Source organism: Eutrigla gurnardus (genome assembly GCF_963514095.1).
Source record: "Eutrigla gurnardus genome assembly, chromosome: 5".
In the NCBI taxonomy this organism is placed as follows: Eukaryota; Metazoa; Chordata; class Actinopteri; order Perciformes; family Triglidae; genus Eutrigla; species Eutrigla gurnardus.
This window is the reverse complement of record NC_139919.1, coordinates 15,438,502-15,460,075: the sequence shown is the minus strand read 5'-3', so window position 1 is coordinate 15,460,075 and position 21,574 is coordinate 15,438,502. Positions and strand designations below refer to the sequence as shown.

At 42.5% G+C, this 21,574-nt stretch overlaps 1 protein-coding gene and 1 long non-coding RNA gene across 2 annotated transcripts in view; one reads left to right on the top strand and one right to left on the bottom strand.

Moving 5' to 3' along the window:
- The window catches only part of slit3 (slit homolog 3), a 227,439-nt gene that overhangs the window by 159,770 nt on the left and 46,095 nt on the right, over positions 1-21,574 (bottom strand).
- On the top strand, positions 13,906-15,273 carry LOC311013795. Its single transcript, XR_014597192.1, has 3 exons — positions 13,906-14,114; positions 14,289-14,454; positions 14,643-15,273. It is a non-coding gene; the product is annotated as an uncharacterized lncRNA (long non-coding RNA).

Here is a 21,574-nt window from a genome sequence, read left to right as displayed (position 1 = left end):
CCTAACAGGCAACAAATCAGCCAGCAGCCACATCTATATGCTCTGTATAACCTGCCCTGTACTACATCAATCTGGGTGTGTTCATGCGTGTGTGTGTGTGTGTGTGTGTGTGTGTGTGTGCATGCATGTGTGTGTGTGTGTGCATGCATGTGTGTGTGTGTGTGAGGGCCACCGAGGATCAGAGTGTGAACAAGCAGCAGCTGGTGAAAAGTGAGGGAATGACAAGGTGTTTAGAGCGAGATAAAGACAGACAGACATAGAGGAAGGAGATAGGGAGAGATGGGAGAGAGGCCTAGAGATTAATATGACAGGGAGAGAGAGAGAGAGAGAGAGAGAGAGAGAGACAGAGAGAGAGAGAGAGACAGAGAGAGATGATCAGATAGAGAAACTGTGAATGGAATAGAGGGAAGATACAAAGGATGGAAAGAGGTAAATGAAGAAGAAAGTAAGAGAAGTGTTTAGGATTGTTCTTGCCTGCCACACACACACATACACACACACACACACACACACACACACACACACACACACACACACACACACACCTAAAAACATGGCTGAAACAGTATACTGTGCCTCATACCACCCAAGTGCAAAAACACACAAAGGGAATTTCCTCATTTAGAATGAGCTGAATGGAAAGCACATACACATTCCTTTGTTAACCAATATGAACATTTATGGATGAGTGGAATGTGTGTGTGTGTGTGACTCATATCCACATTCTTTTTATGGAAACATGAAGATTATTCCCTATCCACATGGTGAAGGGACGGTTATTAGACCGTGGAGGGCGCAGTGTGAAACTATGTGTTTAGAGTCCTGATTGTAAACAGAGCGGATTGAGCAACAACTCGGTCTGTTTGTCCTAATAAGTTGCACATTGACTGGGCCGCGTGTGCGTGTGAGCGAGGCGATGCTTCTGTGATGTTGGTCTTCCGATGCGTCTCCGTGTGCAGTGTTGGATTTGAGGTATAGCTTTCTCCAGTAATTGCGACGGCCGCCCCGAGTTCAACTCTTTTAATGAAAGACACGATGAAACACAATGGCGGTAAGTGAGCACCTCTCTTATTACGCCCTTCATCACACTGTGATACTGTTCGTGTTTCATATTGTCTAAGACACTGGATGAGTCTTATTATTGAGCGGAAATTGTCCTTGGCGTGAATTAAAGCGCTTATCTATTAAATATCTCTCTCCCCCTCCCTCTCTCTCTCTCTCTCTCCCCATACTTCCGTTGCATCTCTTTCTCCCTCTCGACTAGATGGAGTGTGTGATGACAACCAACGGGAGTAATTGCAGCAACAGTGTTAATCTGCTTCAATATTGGTGTCAGGGAAAGTGTATCTGTCTTCTCTGCCTGCAGGAGCCAGTTGAAACGCCAGTCAGGAGTTAGTAGAGCAAATAAAACAGGGGTGGATATTATTTTTCCCGCTAACATGGTGGATCTTGGAGGGGTTCAAAGCCGCAAACGAGAATGTTCAGCACATATTAGCAAGTCTGGAATGATTACCGCTAAATAAAAAGTAATGTGAGCACGGTTTATCATTCTTTATAGCTCAAAGCCATGTTCTGCTTCATCCCAAAAGAACAGAAAATAAGACCAAAGTATAATAAATACAGTGACCCTAAGATAATAACTTAAAGCGATTGTTGTGGTCACATAATCAGGCTGGTTTTGTTTCCACAACTGGCTCTTGAATCACATTCTCATGCTAAAACGCTATATGAAATACATTTCTGTCAAGCAACTGCTAACACTGAAAACACCACGGATGCCTTTCAAATGTTCTCCACAGGATGGGTATTGATCAAAACTTGACTCATAGGGGACGTGTCATTGAAAACTCACTTTTCAGTGCACATACCATTTGGACATCTGAAGCGGCTACCAACCCACAAACTGTGAAATAACCCGAACCTCGTCGTTTTATTTTTGTGGGCTGCCTACATCACAAAAACATGAGAGTCAACAAGTCATTCAGATGTGGCTCCCCTTCCTATGTCATAGGCAGGCTCATTACAATATACCGCCCACGACTTGAGAACTATCTTTGGAAAGGTGTACTTTATTTTTCTTGGAAGCCAATCACGAAAGACTTTTTCTTTGAAACAAAGTCACATTTTTGGAGCTTCCACACATCAAATCTTATTCAAAACGTACATTATAGTGTACAGCAACATGGAGGCTCCGTAGTCCACACCCAATCGGCAAATTGTATTACTCCTTTCAACTTGGACAATGCATACCAGATCCACTCTGTTCTTCCCTTTCACAATATAAGCCCTAGACATATAAACTTCACAGCTGTGTATTAAAATTCACTCTGTTAATCATCCGTCTGCGCAAATCTATTCAAACCTTTCATGTAATAAGTGCTGCAATTGTCGCTAATTTTCTGTGTTGCTTAATTGTCACGCCACCGTTGTGTCAAGGCCTTAAAAGCTAGTAAAAATGTTCCATTAGAAACCCAAAATACAAGTATGAAGCTGTCTATAAATTTGCAGTCTATAAATTCCACAGCATCTTGATATTTGGAGTTTGGAATGAGATGATAATATTTCTGGCGAAGAGGCCCTGGATACGTTTTAAATTATCACTGTGAGGCTTCTTGAAGGACTCCGGGTCATTACTTATGGCAATAATCAAAATAGGTGTATATAGAGACAGAGACAGGAAAAAAAACACTGCTCAAGGAAGGGGGTTAAACTGATTAAGCTAATCAAAGTGTAATTACACAGAATTACAACCGAGACCGCTGGATGTGCGGCTGGTGTGTGCGACTGCACATCTACGTCATGAAAAGCCAACCAGGTGCAAACCCTCTCCTAGACACGTTGAAAGGGGGAAAAAAGTCAGAATAACAGTGAAAGAGAAGACGGAATACAAAGGAGAAAGAAAAAGACAAGGGGACGAAAAGCCAGAAGGCAACATGACGGGGTGAAAGTTTTCCATTTGGGCCAGAGCTCCCACAGCGACGTCTGCTCTGCTCATTATGGAAGTCTACCTGTCATTCTCTGCAAGTGTGTGTGTGTGTGTGTGTGTGCGCGCGCTGTAGCAGCACGAAAGAATGTGAAGAATTTCTGTCCCTGAAGTGTCACAACCACTACAACTCTTATCCACTGGCGTCATCTCCCCTACCATTCTCCCTTCCTTTCCTCTCTCCCACCTTCCTTCTCCTCTATCCCCAAACCTGCAGGATCATAACAAAGGGGTCAGAGGTCAAATCGTCTGTCATTATACAAGGAGAGAAAAAGAAAAGGCAGCGACTTCGGAGGAAAATGAGAGCATGTTAAGAAGTCGAGGATGGCCGGTAAAAACTGAATAATGGGTTCTATTTGCATTTTACATGTTTTACACGCTATCTACTTAGCGGACACACTTTTGGAGAGCGGCTTGTGAGGAAGGAAAGAGCAGAAGGAGTTCAGTTCTAATATCACGGACAATACAAGCAACAGTAGGGAGACAGGAAAGGGTCAGGACCACATCAGTTCAAATTATAAGAAAGGATGTTTTCACATAAATTAATGGATGAGCTCAGAGGCTCAGTGGCGGAGCGGGTCATCCTCTAATTGGAGGATTGGCGGTTCGATCCCCGGCTCCTTCTGTCCACAAGTTGAAGTGCGCTTGATCACGATGATTCATGTCCGGGTTCTTAAAGAGGTGTCATCGGGGTTATCTCGGCTTGGGCAATGCAAACAAAAAAAGCACTGAGGTTGGAAAGATGCAAACGTGCCGTCTCACAATAACACAATCGAGTTGCATTATGGGAAATGCAGAATCCAGTGTTTTTGGAGCAATGGGAACTCAAAAAGCAGGCAATGTTGACATCTGCCATCTTCACTTTCCTTCTTCAAATATATCTTGCTAGTTATATATAGTGTTAAACTAGATTACATTGAAACCATCAGAATACCTTTCCTAATCTTCACTCAAACATTATGTATCTCACTCCTCAGTGACATTTTCAAATGTATACTAATTTCCTCACAGGGTTAAAGGTCAATAGCAGGTAACAAGTTGCCCTTTTAAAATGAATGTCTTGTGTTCTGATTTGTAATATAATATGGATGGCGATGACATTCGTCGTCAGACACCTTGCCAACATCCCACTTTGCTTGAACTGCCTTTCAAACAGAGCGAGAGAGTGACACTATTAAACACGCTCGCCTATGAAAAGTGAGAAGTAGTGAAATGCTCCGTGCTGCGCTTTGCAACGCCGACTCGTTTGTCATCCACTGACAAGCCACGCAACAGTAACGGGCCAGGGCCAACGTCAATAGCGACTCGCTGAGGGGTAAAGGAGGAAAAGTGAGATCTCACAAAGAGAAAGACAGGAAAGACGTGACAGAAAAGAGAGAGCGGGAGAGGAAGGGAGGCATGTTGGGAGGAAAATATTTGCCAAAGGAAGCTTAGAAACTCACACAAGAAAAAAAGCGAGACAGAGGAAATGTTAGAGGAAATAAAAAGGGGAAAGTGATAGCACGGGAGGAACAGAAAAATGTGAAAGAGTGATGAAGAGATGTGATTAAGAGGGGAAAGGAAGAAGAGAGAATTTTATCTTGGTGAGAGAGCCTCAAATCCTCCTGTTGACTGACATTTCCTCTTCCTTTAAATGCCTTCATCTGAATTGCTTTTGTCTGCCTATCCCTGTGTGTGTGTGCGTGTGTGTGTGTGCATGTGTGTGTGTGTGTGTGTGTGTGCGTGTGTGTGTGTGTGTGTGTGTATCTTTCAGTAATCTAAGGAGGCTTTGTGCTGCCATAGCTAGGTTAAGTCTTAAGACCTGAATTTAATCCACTTGTTGAACACAATGATGTTACAAGTGGCTCCTTTGAATACAACAGTCACGAGAAAGGAAGTCCTCAAATTGTTCATCATTCATTTTGAATTACTGCTCTTTCCTTCCTTCTACACTTGTTCTCTTTTCTTTTTTTTTTTTGGGGGGGGGGGGGGGGGTGCATGCTCCTCTGGGTTGACAGGGCATTGAGTACCGTGTTAAAGTGAAAAATATGAACCTTTTATGATTTACAGCAGGAGAGCAACTCCCACCAAAACAAGAAACCGCCTAATCTTCATGTGACTTGACAATTGTTAGATTGCTGGTTCGTTTCTGTATCTTCATGCACTACAACTGAAATTGCAGGTTTTCACGGCAGCAGACAGACTAAACCTGACAGGAGATTTCCGAAGCTGTCATGAGGCTCGAGGAAGCAGAACAAAAAAACACACTAGGCGAGGCTTTCGTTAGGAGAGCGTTTTTGTTTCTGCCCCAACAAACTGCTTTAAGACTTCTTCGACGTGGGAAAGACAAACACTATTCTTTTAGATCCTCCTCCACCTTTTATCGAATTCCCTTACTGACAGAAACTCAATGATAACCAGTAAACGAGGCATTTATGGCGTACACCAGAGATAAAGTTGCCGGCAGTATATCTGCTGTTAATTGCACATTTTGAGAAATCAGAAATCAATTAATGGTGAGATTACTTAAAGACACATGCGGATTTATAGCCAAGGCTGATGACAAAGGTGACACTGATGAAGGTTGTTCATTTTGAAAACTTTTCTGGCAGCATGGACACACCTAATGGATCAGATGAAAGTTATCTAAAACAGTAGATTCATTTAAAGCTTCCTTCATTATGGCAAGTAAAGAAAAAAGTCTGTCCTTCCTGGCAGTAGGACTGACTAGACGTGTCTTCCAGGAAGAGATAAAAGCAGTTTAAAAAGACGGATAGCTCCGTTGACCCAATGCATCAGCCCCATTGAAGATCCAATGGCCCAATCAACCAATCATAGGTTACTCACAGCAGGCTGTTATTAAAGGGTTCAAACATCCGCCCAGCAACGGAATCTTACTCTGAGGCGTGATTGGTGCCGCCCGGGGCGCCGCGGTAACGACAGGTCATCGCCGTGACATGGAGCTATGCTATTGGCTCTGTTGAAAGGTCAGTGCTGAGGGAGAGACTACTCACACTCTAACTGCACAGTGTGCGTGTGTGTGTGTGTGTGTGTGTGTGTGTGTGAGTGTGGCTTGTACATGCGTGACAACTGTCACATTCAGCCATGCTCATTAACTGAGAAGCTGATTTATTATTGGTCTAATTACAGAGCGCTGGATGCCAATCAATTATAACTCTCTAAGCTACAAACTCCAACAGCAGCCTTCCACAGGTTACGGCGTGTGTGTGTGTGTGTGTGTGTGTGTTCCTTAAATGAGGAAGTGCAGTAGACTAAAGCCGACTCTGTTTCCAATAACGGAAGAACTCAGGACCGCTCTGCTTTTCCTAATGAACTCTTTATTAAGGAGCATTATACTACATAGGCAGTAGTGACGTAGTAAATGGAGTCACAAACCGCTGCATTTACTGGGACCACAGTAATCTCATTACACGTATACAGGACTTAAGGACCGTAACTATTTATAACTGAGATCATTACACGGACAAACAGAAACATAACAAAATACATGTGTTTTCTTTAGAATAAGTGGACAGCTTTAATTCATTCACAGTCAAATTGACTTCTTACTTACAAGAAAATCTATATTGTTCCCACTTTGTATTGAATTACATAATCAGTCCTAATCTAAGATTCAAAATCAGTGATCCTTGAATTTTTTTAATTAGGTTGTTTCACTAAACAAATAACATGGATTAAATTGTGTGTGTCGATGTGATCACAGTCATCTAATTCAGATAAAATAATAAGAATGAGGAATTGTTCATGTTTGTTGGATTTTATTAACAGGCTTTCCTATTTTCTAACAAAACCATATTCACTTAAGCTGCTCGATTAACCTGCTGCACTTTGTTTGGTGTGGTATTTACCCTCAGAGATATTATAGTGTTGGATTTCCTCCTAAATAAAACACTTTTTAAGGATCATTTGCAAAATGGCACCCTGACGTCTGCTTGAGTCTGACTCATGTTTGTTTCCCTCGGCGAGGATTTGCACCACAGCGTGTCTCCGTAGCTGTCAAACATCCAATAGTAAGACCTTGACAGTCCTGGATCTGAGAGCAGCCAATCATTACTAATCTAATGGGAACAGGACTGTCAGTAGTTAGGTGAGAAAGTGTGTGTGTGTGTGTGTGTGTGTGTGTGTGTGTGTGTGTGTGTGTGTGTGTGTGTGTGTGTGTGTGTGTGTGTGTGTGTGTGTGTGCACCACAATGCCCCTCCGTGAGCTGAATATTTATTTCCTGGCTGTCAGACCGGCTGAATGTTTTAGCCTGAAAACTGAGCTCAGGTCAGAGGTCATGATCCCTCCGGTTAGCAACCTTCCCTTTGCCTGCTGTGAATAAATACCAAAACTCATCCAAAACAAACAACCAACAGTCTGAGATCTGCAAGGGGATCCCAGCAGCACTGATTGAGTATGTGCTGTGTCTGATTCCTATACGTCACCTTTGTGTGAGGGCTTCTACTTAAAAGATAATGAGCCATCTATATGCACACACTCTTTTAGAAAGCCTGCACATAAGATACAGATGTAAAGAGAAATATGGTAAGAAATTGAGATAAGGGGAGAGAGAAAGAGGAAAGCGGAAAGGGAAGGAAAATGTGTGAGATGTGTGATAAAACAAATGAATGAATTATGGGTAAAAGCAGGACAGAGAGTGATAGGGGAAATAATTCAGCTTCTGACATTAATATGGTTGGGCGTAATCACTGAAATGAATAAAGGATGCGACTGCCAGACTGTCCAATAAAAGCCTCCTCTCTAATGTGATTCATATTTGGAGTTTGACTGTGAATTAGCCATGATGAAATCATTTCAATAAACCATATGCTGTTATTTGTCTTTTTTAATTTAACAGATCAGGGTGTAACGCACACGCAGCTCGCATGCTACAATTCCAAATCAAACATGGCAGATATTCGCTGCTGTATAATACCAGAAAACGAAACCTGAAAGAAACTGCTGCTGGCCAACTGGCAAGTATCATCCACGCTCTGTTTAAATGCTCTGCTTCCACAGGGGAAACGAGAGCGGCAGGTCCTGACCGGGACAAGAGGAGTATGTTTTCCAGGGAATTTATTAGTCTCATAAGGTGATTTGCAAACATCGCTGACTGAATTTAAATCCACCAGCATGGGCCTTTAACCTCCACCGACATGACTCACTGAAAGCCAGCAGTCACTCGCAGACTCACACGGGGACAAAAGGATCGGCTGACCTCCACTATGCAAACACTTCTTTTTTCTCAAAAGACACTTCTTCACCTCTCGTCTGGTTGTGGATTAGACGAGAGCCGATCGGATTCCAGAAAAACCCATGTATTCATTCACTTACACACACACACACACACACACACACACACACACACACACACACACACACACACACACACACACACACACACACACACACAAACACACACACACACACACACACACACACACACACACACACACACACACACGCTGTCTATAGTGTGTGTAAACTAATTCACAGCTTACCACAATCTCATATATCCTTTGGTCTGTTTTTCCTCAACAGATTTATATCATAGGTGCTTCTGAGGCCACGAATTATAAGGAGAAATTAAACATACAAGCATGCACACGGCCATAAACAACAGCACCCTCAAATTCATGCACACACACACACACACACACACACTGACACAAACCAGTGAGAAAGCAAATACAACTCTTCTTGCTTATAGAGGGTGGAATGTGTGAAGCTATGGTGACACCTACCCTATAGATGGATGTGTGTGTGAGTGTGTGTGTGTGTGTGTGTGTGTGTGTGTGTACATGCAACCTCACACTTCCAACGCTACGGTGATGCACCCAGGCCACAGAGGCGGACAAATGCTTTGTGGGACACGTGAGACATAACAGAACCCGCAGACACGTAGGAGCAGCATTAGAGCCCAGTGCTTTTCCTCCCTCTTCACCACACCAGTGAATAATACGATGCGGGCTCTTTTGTGAGCTGACATCAGCTCAGAGGATTCGCGAGGTGATGTGTTGGAGTGAAAATTCACTTTCAGAGGGGTTCAGGTTTCATTCCCTCAAAACCAGACCAGGATCAAGTACTTGCTGGAAATTATTGGCCGCATTTAAGTTCCTCTGAGAATTCCTCGGGCGGAGTTTTGAAGCATTAACTCCAATGAGACAAGTTGGTATTAAAATAGAGTTCTGTGTGGTAAATGCCATGACAAATTGTTTCGTTTAATTCAACTATTTACCAGACATGTTTAGCCAGACCTCTACACAGTATTTCATAGGAACATCCTAGTCTAAACACTTGATGTTGACTACATTTTGTGAAATCATCTTTATTATAATGTCTTTTATCACCCTCTTGGCACCAAAACCAATCATTTTTATTTTCTGCCTGTTCTGTTTGTGTTATATCTTAATATCAGACTTTAAATCTTACATTAACAGTTGCATCGTAATCTCTTAAGTGTGCCCTTAGACCACGAACAGAAACCAATAAGGGTATTTGGCAATTCCTGCCTGTTCAACCTGACTTATTTACAGATTTAAACACAACATCTTCATATTTTACGTGGGCCCTCAGGCCACACACTGCTTTCGAGTTTCAAATATTTTATTGAATCGAATTAAAGAGCAGCATATAGATAAATATTGTTTGCAATATCATCAAACGTTGAACTGTTTAGTGGTGTGAAATCTCCATGGCAAAAGAGGTTTTCTGGTCTAGAAACACCCATCATTTCCTCTCCTCTCTTCCACCCTCCCTCTCTGTTTTATTATCTTAGCAGACATCTATTACGAAGAGCTCCCCGACAGATCGTCCACACCATTCACATAAACAAACCATGGATTATTCATCAACTGAACACCTCCGCAGTGAGTCGATTTCTATAAGAGCCGGATAAAAAAACGGGACGGGCGAGATTCGGCGACACAGTGAGGGGAAACAGAGATGTCAAACTGGGAAACGGAGTAAAGGGGACATTACAAGACGGAACAAATCTGTGAGACAATTATCAAATTCCATCTATGACATTCAGATAAGAGGATACAGTATGTGCTTTCACCACGTATAGAAATCTCATTCTAGTCTATTCTGTGGAGCGCTACAATCTTCTGCATGAAATTCACATGACAGCTGGACGGGAATGTAGCTGCAGGGACAACAAGGAGGACAGAGAGAGAGAGACAGTGGAAGAGGTTGTAAAGGGTGACATGACTGGCATTGCTGGGATTCCTTTGAAGTCTTTTGTTGTTTGTGGGGATCCATGTGTGTGTGTGTGTGTGTGTGTGTGTGTGTGTGTGTGTGTGTGTGTAACTTCCAACTAAGTTCCCATCAAGAGAGAGACAGACAGCGGGGAGACAGACAAAGCAAAAAAGGGTTCAGATCATATTCAGGCTTACAATCCGACATAAACAACTCAAGGGCTTAATCTAAGGCTTTCAATCACAGCAGCTCATATTATGTAAATGTAAATGCTAAATGTAAATGTAAAGATTAATTTGCTGCGTTGGATGATTATTAATACGAAGGTTAAGAATCAGGACTCTTCCTTCTCACTCTCCATGTTTTTCTGATCTTCATCCATGTGTTTCAAAGTACAGTTTGGATTTTTTTCTTTCATTTTCACCCCATCCTCAAAAAGGCAGTCACACACACACACACACACACACACACACACACACACACACGCAGACACATATGCATGTACATCCACACAGTGAGGCTTTTTCAGACAGACAGGTTCTTGACAGTCGACACCTGTTAAGACTCAATGGACACAGGCAGACCGGGGAATCATGAAAGAGTCGTTTGATTCATTCAGATTCCCTCCATTCCACCTCCTGTCGACGGCCGTCTGATTTGTCGGTCAAACACTTATTCCTATTCCTGTTTCAATTGATATCTCAATGTCTTAGAACTCTCTGAAGACATATCAAACTTAGCAACACAATAATGTGATAAAAAAATAATCCATTTTATGAACTTATATTTACTTCATAATTATTTCTAACAAAGCGGATTCTCCGGAAATATAACACATTATAATATATTGAGGAAATTATATCTCTATCTTTTTTTTTCCAGTCTTAAACGTTCTCTCTGCCTTTTACAGACCATGTCTTTGTCCACTCTTCACCCTCCCCCAGCTAAACCAGTAAGGAATGCCGTTGATGAGGATTTCCCAGTCTCTGTGTCGGTGCGCGTGGATAAAACATTCCTGCCCCCCTGTTATGTAGAAGCGCACACCTGCAGGGCACCTGAGGTCACGGGGTCACACACACACACACACACACACACACACACACACACACACACACACACACACACACACACACACACACACACACACAGTGGGACATGCATGACTGGGCACCAACTACCTGTTGCTCTTTTTTCCTCTACCTGCACGCTGCATAGCTGAAAGTAAAACACATTATTCTACTAGTCCTCTCCTCTTTCACCTCATTTTCAACTGGAGCAGAAAAACAAGAAAAAGGTGAACAGATTCATGTAAAACCACCTTCAAGATCTGTTATATTCCCAGCTTTCTTCCGCTGCTTCCTTTATTAATGACTATCCTTCATTCCTTCCTTTATTTCTTTGCAGCCACCCAGAGTGCAACCGGTGAGAAAGTCATTAGAGATAGTAGTTTGTACTGGGATTAGGAAACCAAGCTGGTAAATACAGCAAGGCTTTCAGCTGGCAGCCAGAAAATGGAAGAAAGAAGAAGGGGAAATTGGTAGATAGAGAGGGGTAGAGAGGGAGGAGGAGGAGAGAGAGAGAGAGAGAGAGGTAGGAGAAAGTGAGAGCGTAAGGAGGGGTGAAAGCGAAGAAGATGGACAGACGATAAGGAGCGATTAGGAGCTGGTCAGAGGAAAAGAAAGCAGCTTCCCTCATTGCTCATTAAAAGTTGAGGGAACTCAAACAGAGCTGGCGGCAGCTTGCGGTCCTTCTGCTGAAAACCAAACTGAGCGACGGAGCGAATGGGAGGCGAGGAGAAAAGAATGACAGAGAATGGAGGTACTTAGTTTTCCCAGTCGTTTAGCAGTCGTGTTGTTGTCAGTCTTTAGACAGGCTTAGAGAGGACGGCCATTCACTCTGAGGCATGCAGACACAGCTGCTACACTGTTAGAAATTACCAGCATTTCACAATAATTAACAGTATTATTTTACAGTAACTTGTTGTAATTTAGTTCCCCTGTAATATCCCAATGAATACCTGTAAAAACTACAGTATCTTTGGATTTTACAGCATCTAACTCTAATGTTACAGTAAAATCCTGCAATCAAAAAACCCCTGTTATATCACAACAATATTTGTAATATCACAGCAACACAGTAAAAAAATGCAAGGATTTCACAGCATTCAACAGTGAAATACTGTATTGAACTATCCTGGGAAGTCACATGACATAACCGAACTTGGTTTGAACTGAAGACGCGGCGGTTTCCCTCTTCTCATCCCGGCTGAATGGAGAAGGTGAGCAGCATGCATAACTCTGTTTGCAGCACTTACACCCATGTTATTTAATATGATGATAATATTTACTTTCACATGAACGTTATTCGCATGACACAGTTCATATTTTGTTAGCAAGTGCCCGAAATTGTTGAACGTTATCTCACAGCATTTGCTAATAGCAGTAGTAATAATACTAGCTAGCAAACGGCTGCTAGCACGATTAGCAACGATTTGCTACGTGAGATAAGAACAATAAGACGAGAGAGAAATAAGAAGGAAAACGAACGGGAAAGGAAGTGAAGAAGTTCGTGTTTAATGTCGCGACGTGTACTTTTCAGTGTGTTATATGGTTAGACCATGTAGCCCAGGTTTGATTTGAAGCCGAACTGGTCCGTAGCGGGCCGTTGTTTCCACTCGGATGTCTTTTCGTTCCGGACTGTTACTGGTACTGTTGTCGTCATGTTCGCTCGCGGGGCTGGTCTGTTCTGGGTTAGCGTGTGCGGGGGTACATGGAAGTGTTTTGCTGCATATTAGCGTAACGTCGCCGTCACTATTCTCCTCTCATGAGTGGTCTTTCCGCACCGAGACAGTGGGTTACCCGTGTTAGCCGAAGCTAACAATACACCCGCATCCTCCAGTTCAGCTTCATATCAAACCGGGGCTACGTGGCCGAACATAACGCACTGTAGAGTACACGTAGCGACATTAAGCACGAACTTTTTCACTTACTTTCGCGTTCGTTTTTGACTCCAGAGCAAAAGCGGTTTTGCCGAACGGTAGCCGATCTAAGCAGGCTAATGACTAGCTAGTCTATGGGGAATATAGCGGCTCCCTGCATCGTTAGAGATATTCCACATAGACCAGCTGCTCGCCATGCATGGATAGGCTACTATTCTGCAAAAACGCTTTTGCTCTTGGTCAAGTTTCAGCTAGGGATAATATTGCCGTACACAGGTGATGTAACTCCAAAAATGTCCATTACATTTATGTACAGATCATGTTTTTTACAACATACTCATGATCATAATCTGCATTCAAACTGAAATTCATATTGTTGGTTGCCTTTGTGTAATTTCTCCTTTTTCTTTTTTCCAGGTCATCAGATGGCCAGGCTAACCATCCTGTTCAGTGTCAGGCTATCAGGTAAATAGATCAGGTAGGTGACGAGTTAAAATGCACCACAATGTTCCACTGTAAATTGGTTGGATGTGAGCATGTGTATGAGAATGTGTATAACTTCGTTCAGCACACAAAACAGCATACTAATGCCCCCTATTATTACTAGTGTGGGGTGCCTGACTGCTACAGAAAACACACAGGACTGCAAATTCATGTTTAGGAAGCAGAGGTCCTACCTGCAGGCTGCTGGGCCTATACCACCAGCTCTACCAACCTGACCCATCAGCTCTACCAGCTGACCCATCAGCTCTACCACCTGACCCATCAGCTCTACCACCTGACGCATCCTTGAAATGTAAAGATTTTTTATTCAAATATTTAAAATGTAAAATGAGTGATTACATTAGACGCCATTTATTACCTTGTATGATTTACTACCTCTGACCAATGAACAATATTTATCCTTTAATGTTAAATCCATGCTATTGTGTGTTACTATGTTACAGCCATGTGCCACTGCTGTGGACATTAGTACTCCAGAACGCCCCAGCACCTCCTGCTTGATCATTCAAGGTAATGTTACTTGGATCTAGTATCAACATTTCTAACTCAGTATTTTGTTTTGATTCTAGAAATCTACATCACCACAATAAATAATGATAACAAATTACATTTGTATAGCCCTTTGTATCTGAAGCAGATCTCAAAGTGCTCATAACACATGATGTTGTATCTATTCATTTTCAGGTGACATGATGAAGCCCTCTGGATGGCTGATATCCATCGAGGGACATGTCGTGATGGGCCCACACCCTTTGTTTTTACACGGAGTAGCTGCTTTCTTCAGCAGCTATTCAGTCTTCAATCTCGAGTATCCTGCTGCTGGATCGGCGACGCTGGAGTTCATTCAAAGGTATTGTATAAAGATCTCTTTTAACCTTGTAATTCACATTATAGTACAGGCTTCCAACTCAATGATTATCTTGAGTTCTAAATTGCTGACAATGGAGGTACCTGAGGCTAGCCTGGTGAGACCATCCTGATCTCGCGAACTCATCCATAAATCTATTTAAAACTGAAACTATCTTTGCTTATTAACAGGTGCTTCCTGGGCATCAATCCTGGAAGAGGCTCAAAGACCAAGAAGCGGACAACAATGAACCCTCATGCAAACGCCCTTTTGAGGAAACCTATTGACTTTGAGTGGCCATCATAGTGAGACAGGTAGTTCACTCGCAAGTTTCTGCACAATTTATCTGCATTTTAAGATTGCTTTGGAAAGTTTGACTAGGAAGTTGAATTTCTTGTATTCTTGAATTTCTTGACATTTGCTGTATGTTGAAAAATATTTATTTGTTAATAAATATGCCATTGGGCTAACATTGACTTTACCTCAGAGTTGTTTGTTCTTTTACAACAATGCATTGTAATATCACAAGACTGAAATCACAGTAAATTGCTGTAATCCTTACCGTGAAAGTCATGCAAAATTTATCCAATAATTTATTGTGAATTCACAGTAAAAGTACAGGGCCTTGTTGTAATGATGTACAGCAAAAGGTTGTAATTCCCCAGTAATGTACTGTAATATCACAGTAATTGCGTTGCCATAGAAGCTGTAAAGTTACAGTATACAGTTGTGCTTTTACAACAATGCATTGTAATATCACAATACTGAAATCACAGTAAATTGCTGTGACTTAATTTACAATATATTGTTGTAATCCTTACTGTGAAAGTCATGCAAAATTTATCCAATAATTTATTGTGAATTCACAGCGTAAAATTTTGCAGTGTACCCACACACACACACATGCATACGGATGCACACACACACGCATACGGATGCCCACACACACACGCATATGGATGCACACACACACACGCATACGGATGCACACACACACACACACACACACACACACAGATAGTCACACACCCCGTCTTATGCATTGTATTCTTTCATATTAGAAAACATTAGAAACAGTTCAAATCTAACGCTGCAGTAAATGAAAACTTAGTTTTATACAAGACCAATAAAGACAGTTTCTACAACAACAAAAAAAGTATGCAAACATAAATACAAATATAATGAAGTTCTGACTTGACTGAAGCAGAAATCAATCACACACTATAGCTCAAAAGTCTGGAGGTTCAAAAATGTAAAAGGAAGTCCACCAAACCTCCCAGAATAATCTGCAGGACAAAGAACCAAACATCCATTGTGGCTGTATGGAATAAAAATAAAATAAATTCATGTAGAAAGCATGTCAAATGAGCAAAATGTATACTGTACATACACTACCAGCTCCTTGTTAACTCTCCCTAACTGTAGCTCACACACAGACATTGACACACGTACAGTCGGACATTGTGTGAACCACCCGGCAGTGAACGTGGGACCGAAGCTCTGCTCTGGGGTGACAAAGAGTCATCTATGGACGGAGGGATGTGGGTTTGGAGGGTGTGAAAGACGAAAAAAAGAAAGAAAAGGAAGAGTCAAATGAAAACGAGTGTGTACACAGATATACAGAGGCCCTCCAGGCTAAATGAAACGGACTCTCTGTGTGAAGGACTGGAAGCTTTTAAGCAAACCGAAGAACGAGACATTTCTAAGGAGGGCTGGACTCAATATCTAGAGAGACAGACAGAAAAACAGACCGATACGTCCGAGCGACGATTCTTTGAGGGAGAAAAAGGAAAAGAAAAAACGCTCGACGCTTTCTTTTCCCAGGAGTTGAGAGGCCAAAATAACTGTACAACTGAACCCATTTCACAGTTAACTTGCATCAATTTGATCATTTAACTTGAAAAATAGCAGCAAAATGAGTACGAGGACATGCAATTAAGTTTAATGACAGAGAATAACCTGAATGAGCACAGGCAGGTCAAACAGTCAAAGCCATTATGATTAGTGGAGTCAAATGTCTCTATGTGCACAATTATGTTCAGGTACATTAACATTAGGCTGAAAACCAGGCAGGCTTAATGGTCTATCTGAAGAGGAAAAGCTTTGTTTGTTTGGATGAAATGGAAATACAAACGTTGATTTTAGAGGTATTTTCATGGTCACTGCTTTTATTTGGGGGGGAGTGTGGTCTTTAGTTAAATGTCTTCCATCTCTGCCTCCTGTTTGGATGATTTTAGGACAAGCTGAGGTTTTTTTTTTTTACAGGAAGAAAACCATCTTTGAGACCCTTTGAATTCGAACAGCAGGGAAAAGTATGTCCTTCACAATATAAATCAGGTCCAGCTACATAATACAATACAGTCAAACGCTTAATAAAACGAATTAGGTTTTAAACTCCTCTACGTCTTTAACTTCAAATCAACTAATCTCTGCGTATTGCTCCCAATCGCATCAATCTCTCACTGTGTTAACGCTTAAGTTGTTCAGCCACACATTTCATGTTTTTGTATGAAGATGAGATATTAGTGCAGCATGTTAGGAATCGTTCTGCATCAATAATGCAAAATTATATTTTCAGTGAAGAATTACATCTAGTCTAGTATGTTAATGTAGTATCTCATCTACAGTACAGTCCATGAAGAGGAAGATGCATGATTATCATTCTTTCACAAAAAAAAGTCCCGGTTGCTCATGTGTGTGTGTGTGTGTGTGTGTGTGTGTGTGTGTGTGTGTGTGTAATTTCAGTTTAGCGGACAGTAAAAAGAGGAAGCTGTGGGCGATCGGCTCCACTCTGTACTCTCTATGTGGTTTGGGTCTGTGTGAGTGTGTGTGTCTTGCTCTGATCATGGGTGAGTAAAAGGGCATGCTGTATGATGAGCCCACTCTGTGCGTGTGTGTGTGTGTGTGTATTGAGTGTGTACACGCACAGTTCCTCTGCCTTCAGATCATCTGAGCGTGGGAGGTTTAAAAATTCGACATCAAGCCAGCAGCGCAGGCCAAAATATGTGCGTGTGTGTGTGCATATAGATTTCCCAACCCGCCTATTTACAGCTAAAGGAAAACTGTGATTAGAGAGAAAGGAGAGAGAGCGAGGAAGACACACACAGAAGGGAGAGAGGGGGCAGACAGAAAACTCTCTCCATCTGGCCCGGTGGTGAGTCTGCCAGAGTGCACACGCACGCACGCACACGCACACACACACAGACACACACACACACACACACACACACACACACACACACACACACACACACACACACACAGACATACCGATGCAAAGTGTTATTTTCTTGTTTTGTTCTGTTCTCATTTCGGGGCCACGAGCGATACCTCACGAACCAACATCCTGACAACATCGGCACAAACACACGCGGATGTGCACGTAGGCACGCACACATGCACACGTGTGGATGTGTGAGACAGATGCTGGCAGACAGCTCGGTAGACAAATAGGCCGACAAGCGGACAGACAGTGTCTCCCTTTAAAACAACCACAGTGGCTTTTGAATTTAAGGCCTCCAAACAAGAACTACCCCCCAAAAAACACAATGATACCTGGAGACACACACACACACACACACACACACACACACACACACACACACACACACACACACACACACACACACACACACACACACACACACACTTTCATGTTCCTATTTATAAAGATGACCTCTCTTTGCTCCAGTCACACAGATACCGGTGCTGCAAAGGGTCAATTCATCAATCTGCAACCTATATTCGATTAAGACTACAGGGGCATTTTCCCTGACTGAAGGGGAACATTTCTCGAGATGGGAACTATAACAAAGACATTATCATGAAGGTGGAAACTCTTTAATGAACGTGGAAAAAGTGCCCTTTTTATAATGCCCCCTGGGCTTGGAAGAACCTAAAAGAATCAAGAGATGTTTTATGAGCAGTGTTAATGTTTTGAATAGGTTACTTCTTCAATCCATTACTTTAATCTTTTATCTCCTCTTTATCTTTTTGTCTGTGGTGCTACATTCACCAGGTCTCTTTTGTAAAACAGTCCCTGTAACTCGAGAGAGTTCCTGGTTAAAAAGAGGATTCTAAAATGGGCTTGTGAGATAATTGCGAGTCAATTTCACCTGCTTTAGTGCATGAAAGTGATAACAGGTGCAATGGAGAGGCAAAAGCAAGGCAAGCCCCAAAAAGGGAATGGTTTCGATGGTGGCCACAGACAGTCGCTATCTCCTTGTCCTTGGAGGAGAGGACTCCATCCTCTGACTCATCAGGAGCAGCCCAGACGTTACTGGGAGTTCATAAAGGCTTTTTTACTTTGATTTACAGTGAGAGTCAGCCGATTACATGATCCTCCTGCCAAAAAGACGTTTTTCTGATATCTGTATGAAATGAAGCCCTCTGCACCTGAAACCACACGTCCACGTACAGCCCAATCCTGACGACTGAAAAAAAATTCTGCTACACGATCCTCACTTCCTGCCTTTCAAGACGAGTGAACCGCCTGCTCCCCGAGAAAAAAGAAAAGGAAATATTTCAATTAACTTTTAATATTTTTTAAAACGCTTGAAAATAAAATCCTACCTCAACCAAGGTTTTGGCATTAGTCCCGGTGTCTGGTCTATTACTCAATCAACTGCATGCATATGCTAATAGCGGCCCCTGCCAATGAGCTTACCAGACGTGTTCTGTTCGAGGGGGCTAAGAGTCTCCTGCTGTGCTGTTAATGTACTGGTCAGCCACAGGGAAAAGTGCTTATTTCTCGAGTCATTTAACGGTTTTAAATGACTTGAAGGAATGACAAATGAATCTCTGATGACAGGATCAAACCAGAGAGGAAGCTAATAGAAGGGGTTTGTGTTGCATTCGATACGCGTGGAGAGTGCATGCACAGATGCAGACGCACAAACACACCCAAGGACAAACCTGTCAGACACGTACGCAGGGGCACGGTGACCACGAACGCTGCTCCGTCAGACTTGAGAGAGGTCGTCTGATGAAAGGCTGGAGGATAATTGATGATATTTCTGTGCTGGAGCCTCTTCCACCATGCAGCAGATTTCACATCTGTTATGTCGATGGACAGTTGACTTGAGATTTGGGAGCAAGAAGCGGTCTCTGCTCGAGGTGGTGGCAAGAGAAGCCACAGCTCACTGGATTATGTCACCGGGATACGAGCTGGAGCTGCTTCACAAGCGGCGGATGGGTGTTGGATAGTGTAAAAATATCCAGGATAATGAAGTCCCAGTTTATAGTGTGTAACTGTTAGTGGTTGTGTGAAAACAGCTCATTTGGATCAAAAAATAGCAAAGCAAAAGAACTTTTCTTCTGCGTGTTAAAATCCACAGCATCTTGTTTGAAAATATCCCTGTTTTTTTATCTATTTACAAAGCTGTTTCCCCCCAAATGACGTTAATTAACTACATTACGTTTTGGTTGGAAACGTATTTTCTCCCATATTGCGGTTGCTGTTAAAAGAACTTTTAAACACGTGGTTAAAGCTGTAATATGATACCAAACTAAACAAAAACAAGAAAACTACTTAATTAGGTTGAGGAAAAAACATCATGGTTTAGCTTAAAATGTTTGTTTTTGTGATTTAAGCTAGGCACGTAAATTACAATTAGCGAATGTTGACTTTTGCTTTCACACAGGACACAAACAGCGGTCTCCTGGGATCAGTGGCGTCCTGGAACAGATTGTTTTAGTAGACGGGGCTGATATGTAACACCTGCTTGGTTGTAAAGAAAGCAACTTGTGTCCCCTAATCCAATTCCAAAGAAAGGAAAAAGAGGAAAAGGGGGGAGAAAAAAAAGATGAAGGTAAAGGAAGACGCCAAAGCCGCGCCCTTTACAGTTAATACAGGGGGCTCAAAGGGAGTAAGTCAGGAAGGAAAACCAAAAGAAAGAGAAAATCTTCTGGGATAGATGTTCACCTTATAGGAAATAGATGTCTCTCTACAAATTTTCAATTGACACGCTACATGCATCAATATAACCCTTAAGTATCACCAAAAAAGCTTCAACATAACGGTTTTGATGCCCTTTGATATATTCAAAATGAGTTTCTTCAACGCTCACTGATCAAAAAGCACACCAGACACCGACTCAGGACTGAGAGGAACCGAGTCAGAGAGAGAGGACAGAAAACAGAGGGGTATTCTCTTGTGGACTACGCCGGGACACAGGTTAATTCTATTATTGCACGTCTGCAGAGTGGAAGAAGCACGGATGAAGCTTGAGATTGAAAACAAATGTCATGGAGAAATGAGTTTCTGTGCAGAGTGGAGGAGAGGAGAGACAGACAGGGAGGTCGGGGATGGAGACAGAAGCAGATCAGAAAACTTTTTTTTTTTTTTTTTTACATTGGCTTGAGATTACTTTCTGATTAGTTTGGTAGTTTCCTCATTTTAAGTTTCCAAAAGCTGGAAGCTACTAAGCAGTTAAATATCACACCGTTGACCAACGTCTGCTGTAATATATGAACGGAAGGAGAAAAGCAAAGGAAGAAAGGGAAGAGATTGATGGATGGGAACAAAGGGGGAAATGTGAAAACCTGAGAGGACAGCGATCCCAGCCTCGACACGCGGAGCTGACCGCAGTTAAATCTATTATGGGTTCAGGTGTGCATGTGTGCGCATGCATGTTAAAGGTAAACAAGCTGATAGGTCTGGAAGACCACTTAAACAAAATGCTGGAACAGCAACAACTCACCGCAGCCTTGACCCGTCACGCACACACACACGCCTGTCTCGCTCACCCTGTCAGGTACACAGACACGCGCCACTTCAAGTCTTTTTGGGTCAGCACTGAAAGCGAGGCATCATGGGAGTCATATGTTACCTCCCTGGCGTCTGCGGTGCTGCCTGCTCTTGACATTTAACCCCTCAGACCAACCGCCGTGACAAATTTCCCACAACAGCGAAGGCAAAAGACGTCTGTGCGACGCGGAGCGGCATCGGTGGAAAGTTTCTGCTAAGTTATCTTACACATAACTGGAAAGTATGTGAATCAACGAGAAGGTCGTGGTTTTGACCTTTCCCTCAGTGAACTAATGAAGAATCAAACCTGACAGAGGCGTCTCTCACAGAAATCCACTAAGACATAGGATCCAAGACTACTTGCTGAAAAGGTCA